Source organism: Coccinella septempunctata, chromosome 3 (genome assembly GCF_907165205.1).
Source record: "Coccinella septempunctata chromosome 3, icCocSept1.1, whole genome shotgun sequence".
Lineage (NCBI taxonomy): Eukaryota > Metazoa > Arthropoda > Insecta > Coleoptera > Coccinellidae > Coccinella > Coccinella septempunctata.
The window spans coordinates 6,521,440-6,543,835 of record NC_058191.1 but is presented as its reverse complement, the minus strand read 5'-3'; the positions used below and the strand labels follow the sequence as shown (position 1 = coordinate 6,543,835).

General features: G+C 35.2%; 1 protein-coding gene across 7 annotated transcripts in view; it reads left to right on the top strand.

The window, feature by feature from the left end:
* Positions 1-22,396, top strand: part of LOC123310231 (leucine-rich repeats and immunoglobulin-like domains protein 1) — a 199,105-nt gene that overhangs the window by 49,627 nt on the left and 127,082 nt on the right. For 3 of the 7 annotated variants that reach the window (XM_044893685.1, XM_044893687.1, XM_044893681.1), the window contains exon 2: positions 17,029-17,046. The gene's annotated coding sequence lies outside the window, so the exon portion shown is untranslated. Of the gene's footprint in view, positions 1-10,998; positions 11,156-16,244; positions 16,350-17,028; positions 17,047-22,396 lie in introns of those variants that run through there. The other 4 variants (XM_044893686.1, XM_044893682.1, XM_044893683.1 and 1 more) reach the window with 3 other exon arrangements.

Below are 22,396 nucleotides of genomic sequence, written 5' to 3'. Positions count from 1 at the left end.
TCGCCAAATATAGTCTAAGAGTTTTTCGTTGTTTGTTCTTGTTCCCACTTAAAGTTTTCTTTTTGGTTAAAGTTATAGCTCTAGTCAACTTAAGCCTTTTTAGCGAGCTTTTTACTTATATGTTCTTGCCTGCAGTATTAAAAAAAGAACAACTTTTGGCAATATCTCCAGTTGTTTTGTGTTTGAAAATTATCTGCGTATAATATCGTGTCCATCAATTTTTTCCGATATACTAATCCCACGGTTGTTTTGTTTTTCAGACCCACGCAATTTTTTTCACGAAGGTGGGCGAAATCTCCTGATCTAATTATTTCACCTAAGTCGAAAGTTCCATCACATGGCATTGTTCATCGGTCGATTGAATGAGGTCGGCACTGCTGTCGATATTCATCAAGAGGCAAAGTATAATTAATCAACATTGGATTTCATGTTCCGCATACAGATCTCTTTTGTTGGAATTCGTGTTAGTCATTCCTCTCTGGTCTCATTGACCGCACTCGAACGTTGGTTAGGCGGAAAATGCAGTTCAGTCCGACCAAATCACTCTGCTCCGACTGTAAAACGATGTAATTTACGGCAAGAATGTTTCGAGTCACTAGTAAGCACTCCTTCGCAAAAATTGAGTCGAATTATCATCGGTTAAGCCAAAATCTTGTTTTATGCCTGGTTTCACAAAACTTGATCAACGCCTGATTAACGGATATATCGATTTGTTTTCAATCAATAATTCATTTCTGAGCATTCAGAATATCTTTTTATGATGTACATACGTCCATTTAATAATTTTGAATTTCAGTCTCAGTAATACGACTTACGTTCGAAAAAAATCATCCTTCAGTAGGCTATGGAATTTGGACGTTCATATCCTCGTTGATATCCTTTATTTTAACGTAACTTTAAGTTTCTATTGTAACATATTGTTGTTATCTTTTAGATTTCATAGAAATTTTAAATGAGCGTTTCGGATTCTGGAGAGATTCTGCTAGGAATTTTCCATACCAGAAATTACGCTAGTACTTGATAGCAATAAATTATTAACTTCCACTTTGCGAATAATGTGGTAGTAAAAGCAAACCGCTACTTTCAGATCTTACAAATTTCGAAGACAAATTTTTTGAACGCGCGGTATTCAGAAATGAATCGTTTTAGTCTCGTCTCCAGTAGGTACACATCGCCTTTTCAAATATCAGTACAGTTATTGAATGCTGCCCACTAACTTGAAATGTTTCATAAAAAATAATGAGAATAATGGTGGGTTTCTAAGAATCAAGACCTAACTCTCAAGAATCTCATTGTCAGATCATAACATTTCTCCGATAATTTCTCTTACAGTCAAACGAAAGAGATTCAGAACGCAAGAATATTTTCACCCCATATGTTCACTGTAAAGCCCGTTTGTAACAGCCGAGAATTCTCTGGAGAATTCTCTACCAAATTTTGATAATAAAACGGCAAAGATCATTTTGTATGCAACTGAACAGTGAATTCTACCAAAAGTGCGTATGTAACGGTAAAGAATTCACGGCGCATTAATTCTCGAGTAAATTCTCTAAAGAATTCTCGGCTGTTGCAAACGGGCTTAAGACTCACAAATGAGTTCACACAGAAAAACTGAAATGGAATTTTCAGATGATTGCGAAACACACACAACATTTTCAACAGATTACGATATATTTTTTATGAAAACTCTTATTGAAAAACCAAAATATTCTCCGTTCCTCAATGTAAACAAACAAGAGTGCATTAACTTTTTATTCAATTAAAAATTGACACGAGGGGGCGTATCGGTTGTTTTTTTTCCTTATTGGTGAGCCGGATTAACAAGTAGTCCACCCGAACCCATTTTTATTCGATACCGACCTCGGTATCGACTCAAACTTCATTATAAAAATAGAATATACAGGGTCTTTCACGAGGAACCTCACCCATATTTATACGGGAAACTACTGAACGTATTTTCATGAAATTCAGCACTTATAAGTATTTCACAATGCTGATGAAATCTGAAATATTTTCAAGGCATGAGCACCTCCGGTTTTTCCGGAAATGACGTCAACTTCCGTTTTTCAAATAAGAACACCATTTTTTTATTGCAGAAATAGATTCCTTAGAAAATTTCAAGTTATTTTAATGTAACATTTTTCAGTTTTGGTTGGAAAATTCTTTCTGAGCGGGAAAATTCGAAAAAAAAATCGAAAATAGAGCTCCGCTGAAACAAGAATAACTTCGAGGTTTTTGGATGGAAAATTTTCATTTTTGGGATTTTTCAAGATGTAAGATTGATGTATCCACTTTAAAAATCGAAATCGCGATTCATGATACAGGGGGTGAAAAAATCGCTTTCAAAGTTAGGGATGACAAAATCGTGAAAAATCAATTTTTTCAAATTAGAACCCCATTTTTTTATGGCATATATTGAATCTACGTTAAAAAATAATGTGAGTGTATGCATCACACCCTTGCCCTAAAGTGCATATTTTCTGAGTTATTCACAAAAAACTGTTTTTCGTCTTGAATTTTCAGCTATTTCTTTTCCCTTCACGCCAAAAAGATGAAATTTTCAGGAACTGTTATTTGAACCATGCTGTAGATGTTTTCCTAACGAAAGATCCGACATTTCTCAAGTTTGTCATGGTTCTGTTAATGGTATCTCTCGTTGGTCTGGGTCGGTCAGGAAACCTCTCAATGAACAGTCGAATCGTTCTATCTACAACTTTATTACATTCTCCATGAAGTAGAATGAGATTTAAATAATCTTCATTGGTAAAATTAGGCATAGTGATCGATTTTATAACTTAATACGAATTATCACCAAATTAATAGTAAACACAAAATGCTACTGAATAAAGAGGAATTTGGCAGATGTAATTAATGATATCTATCATTAAAAAAAAAGAATGTAAAACATGGTAAGTTTTTGCATATGGTTCATAAGGAATTACTTATTTATCACTGGAGAGAAAACCGATGGCCGATTAGTTGAAATAAAGAGGTTTCTGATACAAATTCGAATCAAAATTCGCCATCTATTTAGGAACAACCTGTAACTTTTTTCTCTTGCATATAAGGGTAGTAAAATCTAAAACATGGTTTAAGTAACAGTTCCTGAAAATTTCATCTTTTTGGCGTGAAGGGAAAAGAAATAGCTGAAAATTCAAGACGAAAAAAAGGTTATTGTGAATAACTCAGAAAATATCCACTTTAGGGCAAGGGTGTGATGCATACACTCACATTATTTTTTAACGTAGATTCAATATCTGCCATAAAAAAATGGGTTTCTAATTTGAAAAAATTGATTTTTCACGATTTTGTCATCCCTAACTTTGAAAGCGATTTTTTCACCCCCTGTATCATGAATCGCGATTCCGATTTTTAAAGTGGATACATCAATCTTACATCTTGAAAAATCCCAAAAATGAAAATTTTCCATCCAAAAACCTCGAAGTTATTCTTGTTTCAGCGGAGCTCTATTTTCGATTTTTTTTTCGAATTTTCCCGCTCAGAGAGAATTTTCCAACCAAAACTGAAAAATGTTACATCAAAATAACTTGAAATTTTCTAATGAATCTATTTCTGCAATAAAAAAATGGTGTTCTAATTTGAAAAACGGAAGTTGATGTCATTTCCGGAAAAACCGGAGGTGCTCATGCCTTGAAAATATTTTAGATTTCATCAGCATCGTGAAGTACTTATAAGTGCTGAATTTCATGAAAATACGTTCAGTAGTTTCCCGTATAAATATGGGTGAGGTTCCTCGTGAAAGACCCTGTATACATATACTCATACTCATGCTGCTGTTTTCAATACTCGTTCCATGAAGTTCGAATCCAGTTGCATGGTACGAGTTGTTATTTGATTCAATTAAACAATGCTTGTATATTGAAAATTATCGAAAAGTAGTGAAATATTCAATAGATTGCTCTATGATTCTATTCAAAACATTCAGTTCCATAACTACCACACTAAACGAAAAATTCTCCATCCTAATTATTTGGAATACACTGGTGTATAATGCTTAATTCATGAATATTTTATGATGAATATTACGCGTATATTCACAACAATAAAATTGTGCAACAATCCGTCATGATAATTTGATTGTGTGCTTTCTATTCACGTATTTATCAGAACACAATTGAAATATTTCCGCTTCATGTTAATTGAGATATGCATCTATTTACCTGCATACCGAGCTGCATACTATGCTGAGCATATTCATTCTGATCTCTTTCTTCTGTCATCGAGGATGCTTCAATATATGATATTTTTATTGGTCTTTGTAGGAAAAGTTTTTTCCCTTTCATTTTCTGACAGGTCCACAGCCACATTGATGTGGCGGAAGTTATCATATGAAAAGGATAAAAAAGTTATTTTTTGTGTTGGCCTAGTTACTCAATTGATCATTTGTTCTGCTGAAAAGATTTTTTTTAAGCCTGCGCGTTCTACCCTTTTCCTGCACGCATTTTAAGTTGCAAAGTGTCACTTTCCTAAACAATGCAAATTCGTGCGGAAAAGAAATAGCAATAGTTTTACCCGCACGCAAATGAGAATAGGAACGTATCTTGCCCACACTGAACTACTTGTAGTTGGGGAGCCCAAGAGGATAATTTGGGATTTACTCGAGCGTGTCGAATTAATATAAGAGGACATACCTTGGATCCTGTAGATTACCTCCACCAAGAATTAGACCTGTATATAGGGGGAATTGTCTCTGACAAGTCAGAATAGTAAAAAAAACGAACATTGTACATTCTCGATTAAGATATAATTACATGTAGAAGAGTATATATTCTCTCAATCTGAGAATTTAAGAGTGACGAAAATGTGTGGGAGGGCGCCAAACTTGCAGAAAAAAAGTCACGTGTACATTCTCGAGCGCGATGGGTTTTCCATATTTTGAAGCTAATGAATCAATAATAACGAAAAAAATATAATCTGATAGTTTCAGCAAGCCGAAACAATAAAAATTGACCCTAAAGATCAGAAAATCCGTTTTTTTTTTATTTTCCCCTCTCCTGAGAGTCGAATTGTTTTCGCATTCATTATAAAAGTTGAAGAACATAACATTCTCTACAAATTTTCTCCGAAGCAATTTTTTCTACGTTTGAGCGTTTTTGAGATATATGGCGATGAATGTACATACAGACTGGGTTTCTACATTGACCTTGGCCTTTCGCATGTGTGGCTAAGCTCCTACCCTTATAACTCTCTAGCTCGAAAACGGTTAAGCGTATAAAAAATTGTGTGTGCCTTGTCTCGAAGACATATGTTTGCTTTTTTAATCTGATAATAAATGAATAAAACTTGTTGATTAAATTCACTGCTGAGAATAAGCACATGTATAATGCATTGAAAACACAAGAAATGTGTCGAATTTTCTAGAAAACGCTAGAAAACGATGACAGAATCTTGACCACTTCGGAAAATACAACTGAAAGCGCATAGGTTATGTTATGGGTTCTGACGAAAACATCTCTTTCTACTACACTACTTATTTGTATTTATATCTGTGTTTCAAACAATTAGTTCTATCTACTGTCTACTGAGAGTCGGAACCACAGTTAGCATCCTGAAAGGCGGTGGACCGAGATGAGAGATAAATTTCATTCATCTCAATTCAGAAAATCCTATCTATAAATTAATTGTGATAGTGAACATAGTAAAGTTCGACAAATTGTTTGATAAATGAACTATCGAGAAAAAATGACTTCATCTATTGATTCATTAAACCACTTATGAATTCAGTTATCCATCTGGTATCATTCGATCAATCTAAATTGTCGTATACATTATTCCGATAACAAGCAAACATTCAAAATTGTTGGGAGTTTTCGGGGTCGAAAATGATCTCGATAATGTTTTTCTTGTGTTTCGATATCATTATCGCATCATCAGTGTATCATTACGATGATTACTCCAGCTCGGCGAACTTTTAGATAGAATTGGGTAGTTTTCGGGAATATCGACGAAAAAGCTGTTTTCGGCTGTTTTAGAGTTTTGACGGTAGAAACCATTCGGAAAAATTGCCTGGGAAACTGGGGAAACCAGAAAACTGGACGAAATATAAATTTCGCTCTCAAGTGTAAATTACCCAACTTACACTCGACGGAGAAGTGATTGAACGTGCTGGCGATTGACAGTTGACAAATGAACTAAATGAACAACGCGATCTCAATATTGACTTAACCTAACCGAGGATTTAATATTTTGAAAGTTCAGTATTTAGGTTAAAATTTATTTCTTTCACTTCTCCTGTTACTTCCGATAACTTATTAATTCCTCGCTATGGCAGGACGATATCTGCTAGGTCAGCTAGTTTATAAACTAAAAAGGAGACTGTTTTGCTCCATCGCATCAATCGAAAACGGCTAAACCGATTCTATTCATATTTTCTTTGAAACACGGTCAATTTTATGTAGCCTATTGCTTTGTTGACAGAGCGGGCATTTTATTTTTTATGCAGTAGGCAAAACAAAAAATGTTGCTTACAAAGAGGCGTGCAATGAAAACGCGATGCTCACTTTAAGTAAGCAATGAATAATAATATTCGCCCAATATTTTCTTGATCAATTTTTTCAATAAAAAGTTTGATATAAAAACTCTATTACCGTTGCATAATATTGTGACTTATTTTTTTTATTCCATTTTGTCGATCAAAGACGACATTATTCGACGAATAGCAACAATGACAAGTTGACGTTTGTTGAGGTAAAATTGTTTTAATTCACAAGTGAAATACAATAAGCGATACTATCTCTTCGATTGATTGTAACATTTCATAAATTAGATAGTTCTCTGGAAAGTGTCATCATTGAAACCCTAATCGAAATGGAATTAAATTTTGTATATAACAAGTGAGTTATAAATGTTTATTCATGTACATCATTTACCTCACTTGTTGTGTAAATAACAAATAACTATCCCTTCTCTATTTAGCAATTTTATATCTTTCGATTGACGACAGACCAATTTCCGAACAGCCTAAACCGCAAAAGCGAATTTTAGCGGATGCAAAATTGACTGAGTGATTACATCTACTCTAATGCCTCGGATTATGCGGAAAATAAAATTTCATCGCATTATATGAGATCATTCGCTACATTATTACAGAATACGGCAGGAAACATCGTGCCCGTATTTCCGAACCAAGTTTTAATAATGAATTATAACAGCCTTCTATTGTGATGGGTCGTTAAACCCAACAACTTGCTCCATCTCGGCAACGTTCTAACGTAATACGCCAGCAGCTCCTTTGTACATTTTCCAAACAGCTTAACAGAAAGACTATAGATCATGAGTTCCCAACGAGATATTATTAAACGGTCGTAACAAAGTTTTCCTATTGTTCAAAGTTGAAAGTGTCGTAAAAGCTGAACATCGTAATGCGGATCTCCGTTTTGGGTATTTTCTAGATCGTCCCCGATATTTTGAATATTCACCGGAAAGGCCAACATAGTTAGGAATATCAATTCTTGAAGACGATGATAGAACTGTTACATTTTCATTTCATTTTCATTGCTGTATACCGTTACCGGAAATAAATCTACAAAGAGACAAAAAAAAACGGTACGAGCAGGCTTATAATTTCTTAGGGCTACTAGGGAATACTCCTTCTAACGAAAATGTTGTATTTTTTATGAAATATCTTTGAAACGTCACATTTTGAAATATCCATTTCAACCGTTTCCCAAAGAAAATTATTTGAAGTACTTAAAAATGAAAAATAAAAATGGGTATTGAAAGTTTGAAGCGTTTTGTGAGAATTGTTTAAGCTGGCAACATCGACTGAAATATGCCTTGATAATAAAGGACAACAAATGCATTATCTTGATGAGATAGACTAAGATGGCTGTCTATGAAGCCTGCGACGAACGAGGAAGGTCATAAAATTTTATGGGATTTTTATGGCAGGTTGCAGTTGAAGCTCGCCAGTAAGTACGCGCCTGTAGATCAACAGCTGATATTTTATAAACAAGCTGATCGGACATTGTTCTTTTCATTGTCTTGTATGCACTGTTGCCAAATCGTAAACTCCGCACAAAGCGATTTAAATTTTGAAACCCCATATTTGAAGGATGATTTTGAATACATACTTATTCAGTTTAAACTTGCATACAGGTCAATTGTCATCTGTGATTGAGGTGTTTGTCAGGCACCCTGAGAGAGGGGAGGAGGATAGTTGCGTTTTTCCTAGTGGCAACCCTGAGTTTCTATGTCAGCAACGGATAATCCTTTTGTTGCTGAGGATGATTTGGTCGTTGATGTTTTTTTATAAGCCTTTTTTCATTTAGAAACGAAATTGAAACTTTCACTTTTTATGTGTTTCGATGTTAATGGCATACATTTCAAGACTTTTATGAGTGTTGCCGAAAATATGGCTTTTTCATATGGTAATACTTGAAGAATTATCTGAAATGACACCCAGGACGAAAAACAGTCTATTACAGTCCAGCCTGCAAATTGATATCCGAGGCGAAGCAGTAGATATCAAGCAGGCGAGACAATATAAACTTGTTTTTGCCGAGGTGCATATTAAATTTTTTCGTCGACCTCAAATACCTTTATAAAAGTTAGAAGTAACTGAGGGCCATAGCCTCATCTAGGTGTCCGTAATTGCCAATACCCTGAGCTCTGGTGAAGTGTTACTGTTATCCATATCGCTATCACTATCCATTATTGATTACACTGAACACTAACATTCACGCCACGTACCTAATTCACTGGTAAAATCTAGCCCATTTCGTAAAGAATTAATTTGACAAACAGATAACAGTTATTGTCATAGATACTACTCATGTTTTTGTCGAATTTTGTATTGACATAATTCATTCAATGGCCCCCGAGAACTAATATTGCCTAGTGACGAAAAACACGGACGAAAAGTTAATCAGGACGAAAAGTACTTGCCTTCAAAAATAGTCGACTTTTCGGAAATCAGTACGTAAAATGTAATTTTTTGTTCAGGTTGACGAGAAAAAATATTTACGACAATACCTACTTAAATAACATCAATCACTTGGAAAGTATGTCATTGATCTCAAAATACATAAATATTGCAATTCAATGGGCAATTCTCCTCAATTTGAGTTATCACTACATATGCAAGTTTAAACTGAATAATTAGGAGTTTCGTTAATGATTTTTTCAAATTCACTGCGGAAAATATTCAAAATCATCCTTCAAATATGGGGTTTTAAAATTTAAATCGCTTTGTGCGGAGTTTGCGATTACAAGACAATGAAAAGAACAATGTCCGATCAGCTTGTTTATAAAATAACAGCTGTTGATCTACAGGCGCGTACTTACTGGCGAGCTTCAACTGCAACCGGCCATAAAAATCCCATAAAATTTTACGACCTTCCTCGTTCGTCGCAGACTTCATAGACAGCCATCTTTGTCTATCTCAATCAAGATAATGCATTTGTTGTCCTTTATTATCAAGGCATATTTCAGTCGATGTTGCCAGCTTGTACAATTCTCACAAAACGCTTTAAACTTCCAATACCCATTTTTATTTTTTATTTTTAAGTGCTTAAAATAATTTTTTTTGGGAAACGGTTGAAATGGATATTTCAAAATGTGACGTTTTAAAGATATTTCATAAAAATACATCATTTTCGTCAGAAGGAGTATTCCCTATTCTGTTGATATTTCACAGGGTGAGTTTTGGACATGTACATTGATTTTAAGGGTAGAGTCGAAGGAAACATATTTTTCTTTTACTAATTTTCCCGATTCGGCCTGGAAAAAAGATACGTAGAGCCATGAAAAAACTTGAAAAACTGCATTTGTAAGAATCAACATCCTTTGTCATTGTTAAGCAGAAATAATAGCTCAATAATTTTCAACCTTTCAACAAAGTATTTCGACGCAATTACTCTCAACATGCGCGGATTCCAAATTGTACTCAACATACTATAAATCTGTAATCTTGGGGATTCAAAATGAAATCGCCCATAAACTTTCGTCTTCTACCATCCAGTGGCAATGTTTTTCACCTAATAAATTTCAATTTACTTCATTCGCCTTATTTTCCTCCGGCACTCTCTGATGGAAAGTTCTCGTATATGAAGCCAATTCTCTGAAATATTTGTCCAAGACAGAAACAGGAGAGAAAAATTACTTCGGACCGGCCTAATCCTGTCTGTGGAGCATCATTCTGTTTTTTTTTTCCGCGCGGAAAAGAAGCAAGAAAATTGGCCGATGTGTCGTCTGCTTAGAGTGACATCGCATGGCCTCCAGTAATTATTCTGAGGGACATCGCCTGGAGAGTCGCAAAATCCATGTTATCTTCTGGCAACTCCCTCTTTCTTAACGTTTTCGGACAATTCGATCAGATTCTGCAGTTTTTTGAGAGACTCTAGACTAATTGCTCGATCTGTAAGCTTATTAAAACGATTTAGTTTACTTTTTTTTCTAAAGATGCTTCACGAATTACGAGTTGCAAATTTGACATTTTTTTTATCAATCTGCGAAAACGAGAATTTGACATTTTTTTATCAATCTGCGAAAACCAGATGATGCTAACTGCTATGATATATAGCTTTTAGTAGTCCAGATAAATTTTACAAATTATTGCGTTTGTAGAACCTCTTTTGAAGAATCGATAAGTTGACTCATTCGAACGAATGCACAACTGATTTTGCGTTCGTAGTTTTGAGGTGAAAGATTAAATTTTCGAAATTTAGTTCGTAAACAAAAGATTCCTTGTACATGGAAAATGCTGATCTGTTCATGTTGAAATATCCATTCTACGAATGATTGCACCTTGACCAAGACCTTGGGAATTCCATTCAATAACATATGAATTTCATCAAGTTGCGTTTTAATCTATTCAGTTTTATAAATACTCCCATGTTGAATGGGTTACGAATTATGAACGTTTCATGTGGGTTTACTTATTGATCGATTCGGTTATAAATGAGATCGAGAACTAAACAGGAGTGTGACGTGAGTTTTCTTGTCCTTTCATGAACGATTGACTACGAATTTATTAAATTATTGGGTTATGCTAAGCCATTTTTGTTCGATAGAAGAGAGGGACTCTCCATTCTGCACTTATGTCTTGGAATAGTTTGGATTTACGTTAGTATTATTAATTTGTGGATTGACTATAATTGATGCGAAAAGCTGACCAAATGAATATTCTTCTAAGGTGGGTGCATTTAGCGAATAGAATAAATAAGTGAAAAATACCTATTGCAATCACTGAATTTAACACAAAAATTAAAATTTTCCGGTCTGCAAAAGTTTTCACAATCATTTTATTGAATTTATTAGTTAAATTTGAGGAACACTGTGGAATTTAAGCAGAATACAACTAAAACAACTGTTTGCATAACTTGAATAGATATCTTAGTTATGGTCAGGTTTGAGCGAGGGTTTGAATATTTGAGACTCGTCAAGGTAGAATAAAAACTTACTGCTTCTAAGGGTACGTTCATACCGAAGATGCATGGATGAGCGCGGTGGAGGTCGCGGTCGCGGTCGAGGTTTACATCGATGCCTGGCAGTACATGTCGAAGATGCTTTCCTTTCAGTCAAAGCTCATAAACGAACTGAAAAATAAATACGTTACCCTGGTGAATGTCACGTGATTTGAAGAGCGCCAATAAGCGTGCAAGGTACCTCGCGGCAACAGCCCGATCGCCATATAAAATCAAACTATTTTGTTCTGCGATCGACATCGCTGTAAACCGCGATGATAAGCAGCGAGGGTGAACGGGTGAAACATCCTTGGTATGTACGGTCTCATTAGAATATGAAGGTTTGTTTTGACATCGATGTAAAGATCGCGACCGCGACCTCCACCGCGCTCATCCAGGCATCTTCGGTATGAACGTACCCTAAAGAATACTCGAGAGAATATTTCAGTGAAATAATCTATTTATATAAAAATGAAAGGATAAATGGATTACTGTTAAATCTGGTGGTATAAATGTAGAAGAAAATAGGAAACATAAATTCTAAAATTTCTATGAAAGTAATATTCACAATGGGAAGAAAATACAAGCAAACATTTGTTACCAAAATAATTACACAAAGCAAATTTTGCATTTAAATATACAAATTTTTTTTTTCTCTTAGACCAGTAATCAGACTATTTATGTATGTATGTATTATCTCCTAAGGAATCTACTGGGAATGGTTTTTATTTAAACTCTTCATTCACTGCCTAGCTTTCGAAATTTATTTCATTCTTTCCTTAGGGCTTCTATAAAAGAACATGGAGAGGTTAGCTAACTTAATAACAAAAACAAAAATTCAACACTATAAACCTTACAGTGATAATAAAAAGCTTTGTGTGCCCCACGGCAACGAACGGTCAGCTGATTTTGACAAATCGTTAGAGTTCTCTATAAGACAGCTCGCCCGGTGATCACAGAGTAACACTGTCACAGTACCTTTTCATTGCAAGGAACAGTAAATAAGTACATATAGTCCATTCAAGAATGATTGACATCCCAGTATGCCTTGAAAGTCCAGGCGCAGCTTAATATCTGGTCACAAAAGATATTCAATAATTCCTATAGTTTCAATCACAGAAGTGGAATATATAAATATATCCTAGAATAGTATTTGAAAAGAAGAAAAATTGAAACACAGAGCATATTAATCAGCATCCAAAATTGTTACAATTATTTTTTCAATTTGTACGATTAAATTAAGAACATATAAAGTAGTACAAAATTCAAATTATCGTAGGTCAGTGCAAAGATTCACATATAGATCACTGTTTATTCAAAATATCAACCTAAATTCCGCAACACAAAATATCAACTAATGGGCTGAACTTAAATTCAATTTTCCATAGCCACCCAAGATGTCAATCATTATTGAATGGACTATGGACTATATAAGTATATATGTATATATTGCTCAAATTTTGAACATCAGATTTGTTGTTTATGATGTCATCATTATTTTTGATGTGAATTATCTCTAAAATTAATATTTTATTATATTTATGTATTTTATCCAAAATTCTTACTTTGTCCAGATCAATCCCGTGGTATTCGTTGAAGACAATGATAACCTAGATTACCTTTGCTATTTTTTTTTGGTTTCAACACTCCAAATGGAGGAATTTTTTCAATCGATTTTTTTAATTCTATCCTGGCAATGCCGAAAATACAATCAGTTATAAAATTTCGGAATCTCATTGAAAGAGGCGTTATTTTTTTTTCTTTGGCAATTAGGTAACCACCACTTTGGGTTAAATTTAAGGGTTTGAAGGAAAAACTATGCATGCATCCAAAAATACTGGCAAAGGGTGTAATTTTTTTTAATTTTCGAAAATATCGAATACCATGGGATTTTTAGTAAACATAAAACATAGCTTTCTGTATCGCCACACCCTGTACACAAATAACTCCGATAGCAGGATTGAGTAGCAAAAAGCTTAGTTTGTTATTTTTTCTTTCAGCTTTTTCGTGAAGCTAGAAACACTAAGAACATTTTCGAAGAAAGCACTAAAATAGTTTTTGCTAGTCTGTGATAGTCTGTCTTGACCTAGTGTGAAACGAGTGATGTACTCCATATGAGATACCTATTTCTGTTTTTGTATAGGTGCAACTTTCAATAATCCGAAGACCAGGAAGCGTGGGAATATTCAATTGCCTAAATATCACCCTTCACGAAACTCGACCAGATACGCCCCTCATTACTCCTAAAATTCGCCTCTGAGCCCGAAAAACATCATTAAAATCCACATAGCCACCCCATAGGAAATTCTGTACTTAAGTCTAGACATGACCTGTGCATGAATTGAAGCGACCAAACTGCCCCCCCTCAGAACACACCCCCTGAAGCATAAAGGGTGTAATTTGGTAACGAGCCCTCTACAATGTGGCCTCATCAAGGGAAACTCCCAAAAAGGAGAGCTGTCGCACTCAATCTATCTCTACACCACCCACGCTCAAGTCGCCCTACAATATGGTTATGAAAAATTATTAATTAAGTTTTGCATGCGTTCATAAATAGCGTATTTGTGCTTGACCAGCTCATCAGCACCGGAAGATCTCACAAAAAGTGAGATTCGACATTATCGCCAATATCATCAATATGAATGAAATAAACGAAGATAAATGATTACAAATTGGGGATGAATATCAGAGCTAATATGGGTGATTGCAAGCTGAATTCGTTATTATAATCTGAAATAAAATAGAAATCGGGAAAATATTCTCGAGTTTTTTAATATTGTACCTCTTTTCCAAGGTAAAAACCGCATATTCAATACTTGGAGAAATTTCAGTTTCAGGTTTCCATGGGTGTCATTTCTCATTTTGAAAATGCCGAATCGAAAAAAAAAAATAAGGAAAAAGGTTTTTTTTTTTGACATCAAGAATCTACTATTGAAATACATATACAACTCAAAGACTCACTCTGTATATTCGCCTAACGAGACCTATGATGAATTTGTTGACATCTCGAACTCCACTAGACGTACGTACCTACATTATTTGAAAAATTCAGAAACTGTATTTTACCTCGTATTTTACTCACCTCTGCATACATGGTTAGTCTTTGACTCGTACAAATATCTTAACAGTAGATTCTTGAGGACAAAAGAAATACTTTTTTCTATGCCTTTTTATCCTATTCTGCCCTGAGAAAAGATGTAGTTTTTTTAATGAGTTATGCCATCCCTTTATAAACAAAAGTTCCTTCAGAATAACAAGCTACACATCTACACTACATATCTGTGGATCTTTTAAACAGAGTTGCATTCAGTACCCAATTTTCCGAATATCACAGATATTTTTTATTTTTGAACGGCGTATTATACAAGAAATAGATGGTGGAAGTTTTATCGGGCAGAGGAGTCTTAAAGGCCTTTAACAGTTTCTTTTACTCTTTACTGAAAAATTCCTAAGCTTTCGCTACCATTCTGTGCAGTTGCTTTTCAAAAAAAAGTGTAAAAGAATCTGTTAAAGGCCTTTAACCTTCAACATTAGTAATCTATGAGTCGATAACCAATCAAACACTATACAGTTATAAGAAAATATGAAGAATACTTTTACAAAACGTTCAAATATTCATGAGATAGCGTCCAACTTTTTCAAGAGTTGGGTTTTTGAATTTTTGGTATTTTTATGGTAAGTAAAGGTCATAATGAGAAAACTGGAAGACGTGGGTGATATTATTGTGTTCGAAAAAGATTCATCAAATAAATGAAAAACTGTATTCCGAAATTCATTTCATTCGATAAAACCGTGTGAAATAGAACTAAAAATAACATTTGATAGTTTTTCAACAGCCTGTACCTTTTAAACAGAGCCGATTCAGAAAAAATAGTAAAGGAAAAAAGTGTTTCTTTTGACCTCAAGAATCTAATGTTTAAAAATTTTTGTACAAGTCAAAGACTCACCCTTAATATAAAATTACTCTTCGACCTTCTCAATATCAAAGACTATTTGATACATTCTTATGACATGTTTCACCTATCATTAACAAAATAAAAACGGGGTATCAACATACCTCCGTTTTCGAATCAACATGTATGAAGAAATAATGTCCAATAAGTTTCCTTCGAGATGAGCAAAATTAAATGTTCAATTCTCATCAGAAAATTCCGAGAGAAATTCCTAGGAGAACTCACTCACCTGCGTTTTCAAATTAATTGAAGAGGATTGCTCTTTATTCACCCGGTTTTAGAGCACAAAAAGTAGGAGTATAATGGATATCAGATCATCGTGTGATGATGGCGTTTTTTCAATTCTTATAATGATAAAAAATTCTTGGCAGAGTGCTTCACTATTCAATTTCTCCAGAACTAGTCGTACCAAGCAGCGAGCGAGTTCATCACCTGGATGAGTGACCGCTGTAGTTTCGAAATTGAGCAAGCGCTCAAAAGCTTCTGACTCTCTTGATTCAAACGAGGTTTTTTCCATGTTTTTCTGTAACGAATCACGATTCTCATTGCACTGAATTGCATTAATATTATCTCATACAACCAACAGAATTTTTGTGACCTTCCAGTGAACTCAGACAAGATACGTGCCGTACCATATTCGATATCATATCATTAATCATAGTGTGTTTGCTCGTAACCTCTATCTATTTCCAGAAATTACACTTCTATTTACTCTGCTCTTTACTTCACCCACTTCTGCCTGAATCATACCCTTTCTATCATGTGTGCCATATTCAGCATTTATTCATGCATTTTATCTTTTAATTTGTGTCAGTACGGTAGACCACACAGTGGAAACCTTGACTTATTGAAACGGTTACCCGTTACGGAGAAAGAGTGCTTTGTCAGTACGAATTTTATTTCAGCTTTACTCATCTCTCCCAAGGTCCCCAAGGATGCGCATAATGGAAGCCATTCATTCGTTTATCAGGTTGGAAAATCGATTTATTTTAATGTTATTTTTCTTGCTCTTTTTTATCACTCGATTCGCTTCGGTGCAAATATCACACCAACGATAAAAATACTCATTATCTTCGGTGTTCAAGCTTCAATGAATGCTTTATGTAGGATTGAAATGTTGGCAGTTTAAAATCACGAAAATGATCCCATTAATGATAGATAAAACGAGTAGTCAATATACTTTCTGTCGTTTTATTTTAATAATTCACCATTGACTTTCAATTCAAGAATTATGCCCATTTTTTGGAATATGTACTGAATAATTTCTCATCTCATTGATGACTTTCCTGATATCGACAATGTTGCTTTTATTCGAAAAACTCATCAAAAGTCATCATTAAAAGAGTGTAAATACTCTATTTTTTAGTATCAACAGAGATACCGAAAAACCAGGGAATTTTCTTTGTGGATAAATGAATTATATCACCCCAATTTATGATCAAAAATTGCTCCTCAGATACGAATCTTCAGGAATTCAATACCTTCCAGAAATTTAGTATCTGTACCATTAGACTTCCAGCAGTGCTCTCAATTTTCGAATTATTACATATTTTCCCCAGTGAAAATACGCTCGCTTATTCAAATCCACACGAATTTTCATAGATAAAAGTAAATAACATAATTTTCTGATTTTATTTTCTCTGTTCCAGATAATCATTCATTGGAAGGTGAGTAAGCAGAAGCAGCAATTTATCGAAGAGTAAGCAAACCCTTGACACCACTCCTTTCAAGAACATAATGAATTCAATTAGATAGAAGCAATTGTTTGGGTCACCAAGTAAAGAAATAAATGCTCTTTTTCTAATGAACTCAAGTCTGAACTGCACATTAAGGGTGCTACAACCTTCGGAAAGGACCTAAGGATTATCGGTCATCAAATCGTCTATATAACGATGCAGAGATATACTAGGTGTGCCTTTTGAAAAAAGGAAGTAGTGGGGTGGTATAACCATTTGTTGCTGAAAACAATTTGGGAAGAAAGTTCATTGTTGTGCTTAGTTTTTCAAAATCGTCAAATATGCCATCGCAGTGTCTCACCTTGTATAATAGGCACTGTGAAAAAATGAAATACCGATGGCGCTCAAATTCTTAGTGAGAAGATAGAAAACCTACCGACAAAAATTCGTTAATTTTATTTGTGAGCATACAATAATCGGTTTCTGATACTTCCAAGAAATTATGTACATACAGGGTGACAATTTAAAAACTTTTCAGGCCAATTATGTCACTACAAGGATATTTTCAGAGAAAATGCCGGAACAGGTCAATTTTTATTCGGAGGAGGTCATATTTTGAGCAGAATTGTAAGCCGAAATCTTCTCAACCTTAGGTGTAGGGGCTATCACCCCTAAATTCTTAATAGGGGGTGAGATTTCCCTCAATTGAAAGATCACTTGTCCCTCTACATGAATACTATGGTTTGCAAATTTTTATTGATTCCTTGAAGTTGTTACAGGAGGTGTCAATTTGAAAACTTGCCAGGCCAATTATGTCTCGACAAGGATATTAGCAAAGAAAGAGCTGAAACAGGAAAATTGTAAGCCGATATCACCTCAAACCTCGTTGTAGGGGCTATCACCTCTAAATTCTTCATAGGGAATAGAGGGTTAGCTAAACCTCAATTGGAACACATTATGTTCCTCTACATAATACTACACATTGTCTTGCAATAGGAAATACTCCTTCTGACGAAAATGATGTATTTTTTATGAAATATCTTTGAAACGTGAAACGTCATATTCTGAAATAACCATTTCAACCGTTTCCCAAAAAAACTTATATTAAGCACTTAAAAATGAAAAATAAAAATGGGTATTTTCATGTGGATTGCACAAGTTGGCAACATCGACTGAAATATGCCTTGATAATGAAGGACAACTGTTACAAAGCTCAAAATTGGTGCTTTAAGAACTTTAAGTTGTTAAAGGCCGGAGAGAATTAAAGTGGACTGATTGGACCTCAATCCTCGAGATTTCCGTTGAAAATTCAATAATAGCGAATAGGACCCCTCACAAATCAATAAATTAAATAAATATTGAAACAAAACCAACGATTTACGACTTACCCTTAAAGGGATGGTTCTGCTGCTGCTTGAAGGGCCCTTCTTTCTGGAGATGAACACAACACTATGTCCTTTGGTGTGTATTCACGAACTATAGCGGCTTGATTAAGTTTGATCAAGTTAAATAGTTGAAATGCGTCCAAACTTTTGGAAAATAGCGAAAATAGAAAAAATAGAATTTAACTGCGTGGCGGTTTCTCAAGAAATTGTCTCTTCCTGTTTTCTGCTTAACCACTACGCACATGCGCCAACAAAAGAGGTAGCTGTACGCAACTCGTTGGCAGAATATTCAAAACTTGAATTTAAAAATAAAGAAAAACTTGTGAGAAGTCCCCCCATAATGAAAAACAAACAATATATTTTGGTATATATTTCGTGATTACGATACAACAACAAATACATTATCTTGATGAGATAGACTTATGGCTGTACCTGAAGTCTGCGACGAACGAGGAAGGTCGTAAAATTTTAAGCTCGCCAGTAAGTAGGCGCCTGTAGACCAACAGCTGTTATTTTATAAACAAGCTGATCGGACATTGTTCTTTTCATTGTCTTGTATGCGCTGTTGCCAAATCGTAAACTCCGCACAAAGCGATTTAAATTTTAAAACCTCATATTTGAAGGATGATTTTGAATAGTTTCCGCGGTGAATTTGAAAAAATCATGAATGAAACTCATAATTAATCAGTTTAAACTTGCATATGCAGTGATAACCCAAATTGAGGAGAATTCCCCATTGAGGTATAGCTCACCCGCTATTCCCTATTAAGAATTTAGGGGTAACAAACCCTACATCTAAGATTGAGGAGATTTGGCTTAGAATTCTGCTAGAAACATGTCCCCCTCCGAATACAAATTGACGTATTCCGGCATTTTTTCTGAAAACATCCTTGTCGAGACATAATTGGCCTGACAAGTTTTCAAATTGTCAGCCCCTGTAACTACTTCAAGGACTCAATAAAAATTTGCAAACCATAGTATTCATGTAGGGGGTCAAGTAATCTTTCAATTGAGGTATAGCTCACCCCCTATTCCCTATTGAGAATTTAAGGGTGACAGCACCTACACCTAGGGTTGAGGAGATTTCGGCTTACAATTCTGCTCAAAATATGTCCCCCCACGAAAAGAAATTGACCGATATTTTCTCTAAAAACATCCTTATCGTGACATAATTGGACTGGCAAGTTTTCAAATTGTCACCCTGTATATTCTATGCACTGTGGAGAATACAAATTAACTAATACTTCGAAGAAAAGACATTAACCAATGTGAAAACTCTGCCGCATTTCTTATTTCCAAGAATAACTTCACTTTTCCGTCGGCTTAGATGGAGCTGCACGCCCGAACAAATTTCCATTATTTTCTCGGGTTGAACGCAGGAATCTGTAGTCTGGAAAAACGAAACAAAGAGTCCATAATCCCGGGTTGTTAATTCGAGGAACTGTTGCGTCGTCCTGAATATTTCCAAAAGAAGTCCCGTAGGAAGCGGAGCCTGAAGAATTCAAGAATCGATTTTGCGTCAAAGAAAGCCGATTCAAAGAGCTGAATGGATCGTTTTTCCTACGCCATCTTCGGCGCCCGCTTTTTCCAACAGTTTTTTTCATTTGAGCCTCCCTAATTGACAAATTGATTGAGATTTTTCAGCCCGCCTTGGCTGTGATTGAGGGGAGAGAGCTGGAGATGGGAGTATTCTTGAGTAGTTGGAGCTGGGATGTACTTCTGGAAAGTTCGAGCTTGCGTCAGTTAATTGGGTGTTTATTCGATGTTAATCTGATTGATGAGTGCGATGGAGTTGGTTTAATGAGTTTCAAATGAATAAATACTCTCAGATATGTATGTTATGTAAAGCAGGAAAATGCCAGAGGGAAATTAATCATCTAATGTGATGAGGAGATAATCTATAATTTTCTCTGCAAATAGTTTGTGCAGATTACATGAAAAATATCATAGTAATCAAATATGTATTTTGCCGTCGTACTGTTTGTCCAAAAACTGAAAAAACCGTTCAGTCAAACTATGACGACATAGTCATCTTCACTTTTTCTATCTAATCTCTGGATGTTTTAAGAAAACATTTTAATACTGGAGAGGGAAAGTCATCACATGATAATAAGGTCAGCATTAGCAATTATGCATGATCGATACAAATTTAATTTGATCAGATTTTTATCGATAACTCGCGGAACTGAGCAACAAGTGAAGTGACTTCAATTTTTGAAAACCCGCCCTGTATGCAAATTTATAACTAAGGTTCGCCGAGTTCTCTGAAATTTCGATCTTGTCATCATCTTGTCAAGACCAGATATTTCAGATCTCAAGACAAGACACAAATTTTTATGTAAGTACTAAGATTTCAAGAAAACAAGAAACCTTGAAATATCTTTACTAACAATGAAAACCCATTCTCTTATTTCTCTAAAGATTCTCTTATTTCTCTGAAGAAGATTCAGAACCCAGGTACAAGCAAAAATTGTATGGATAAAGAAATATCAAAAATGGGGGCTACAATTAAGTTTACAGAAAACTGAATACCTAGCGGTTAATACTGACGCACAGTTTGAAGTGCTTCTCACTGAAGAAATAACAATCAATCAGTTAAAAGAGTTCAAATATCTTGGAGTTATTGTGGATCAGAGTGGAATAGGAGAAAAGGAAATAAAGAACAGAATCCAGAAAAGCAGGAGAATTATTGGATGCCTCAATTCGTTATGGTGGGATAAGAACATCTCTAAACGCGTCAAAAAGAGAATTGGCGAAACAATGGTGGAATCTGTTCTCTGTTATGGAAGTGAAGTGTGGACACTCAATGCTGAAATGAGGCGTAGGTTGCTGGCGGTAGAAATGGATTATGTAAGACGTGGAGCCAGAATATCTAAGCTACAGCATATTCCCAATGATGTCATCCGAAGACAAATGAATGCCGAAAAAACAATTGTGGAAAGGATCGAAGAACGAAGTCTACGCTGGTTTGGACATCTTATGAGAATGCCTGAAGAGAGATGGCCTAAGACACTTTTCAACTGGAAACCACTAGGAAAGAGAAAACGAGGAAGGCCGAGAAGATCATGGAATGAGGGCGTCAGGAAAGCTATGGAGGAACGAGGCCTAGATGAGGGAATCACACAGGACAGGAACGCTTGGAGGAAGGGATTGAGCAGACGGCAACTAGCTGTATAAGATAAAATATTCATTGTATTTTTTCTGGCTCAATATATATATATATATATATATATATATATATATATAGATTTGTTCGACCGCATATACAGACCCAAAACGGTATACTCGACCGACTTTTCAGTCCAAAAGTGACGTTGTCAGACCCGGCTCCGGGTCTGGTAACGTTCGACCATAGAATCGTTATAAGGGGGGTTAGGGGATGCTAGGGGTGAATTTTCAGGTGGGTCTGAAAAGTCGGTTATACTCGTTATTATATACAGAAAACTTCAGAGTTTGGCCAGTGCGAGGGCGCTTCGAGCGACATGAACTTGATGTATATAATCCGCATAGTTGACCGACGCATCTAGTCCGAAAATTTGGCAACGCTGCAGTTGAAGAGCTTGAGAATTTATTTTGTCATCTTTTCGATTTATACACCTCAAATGTACTATAAGAAAACTTATACGATCCCGGTATGATGAACAGTCGTCATGAGAAATATTCAATGACAATATTTTGAATTGAATTGAAGTGGTGTTATTGGATTCTTTTCGTATACGAACTATAATAGCACACGTATGGAAACTTATACAAGCCCGATTAAGTGAAGTGAGTCGACCTAATTTCAGGAGCACTGGCATGTTTAGGATCCTATGCACAAAAATTGTATTTTCACCACACCCTACTTGACCCTCTGTCGTGTTTACGAATTTACGAATTTCCTGAACATCATTGTAGTTATATTTGGTTGACTTGACAGGAGCTCTTTTCCAGAAATTTTTCAGAAGATCAATATA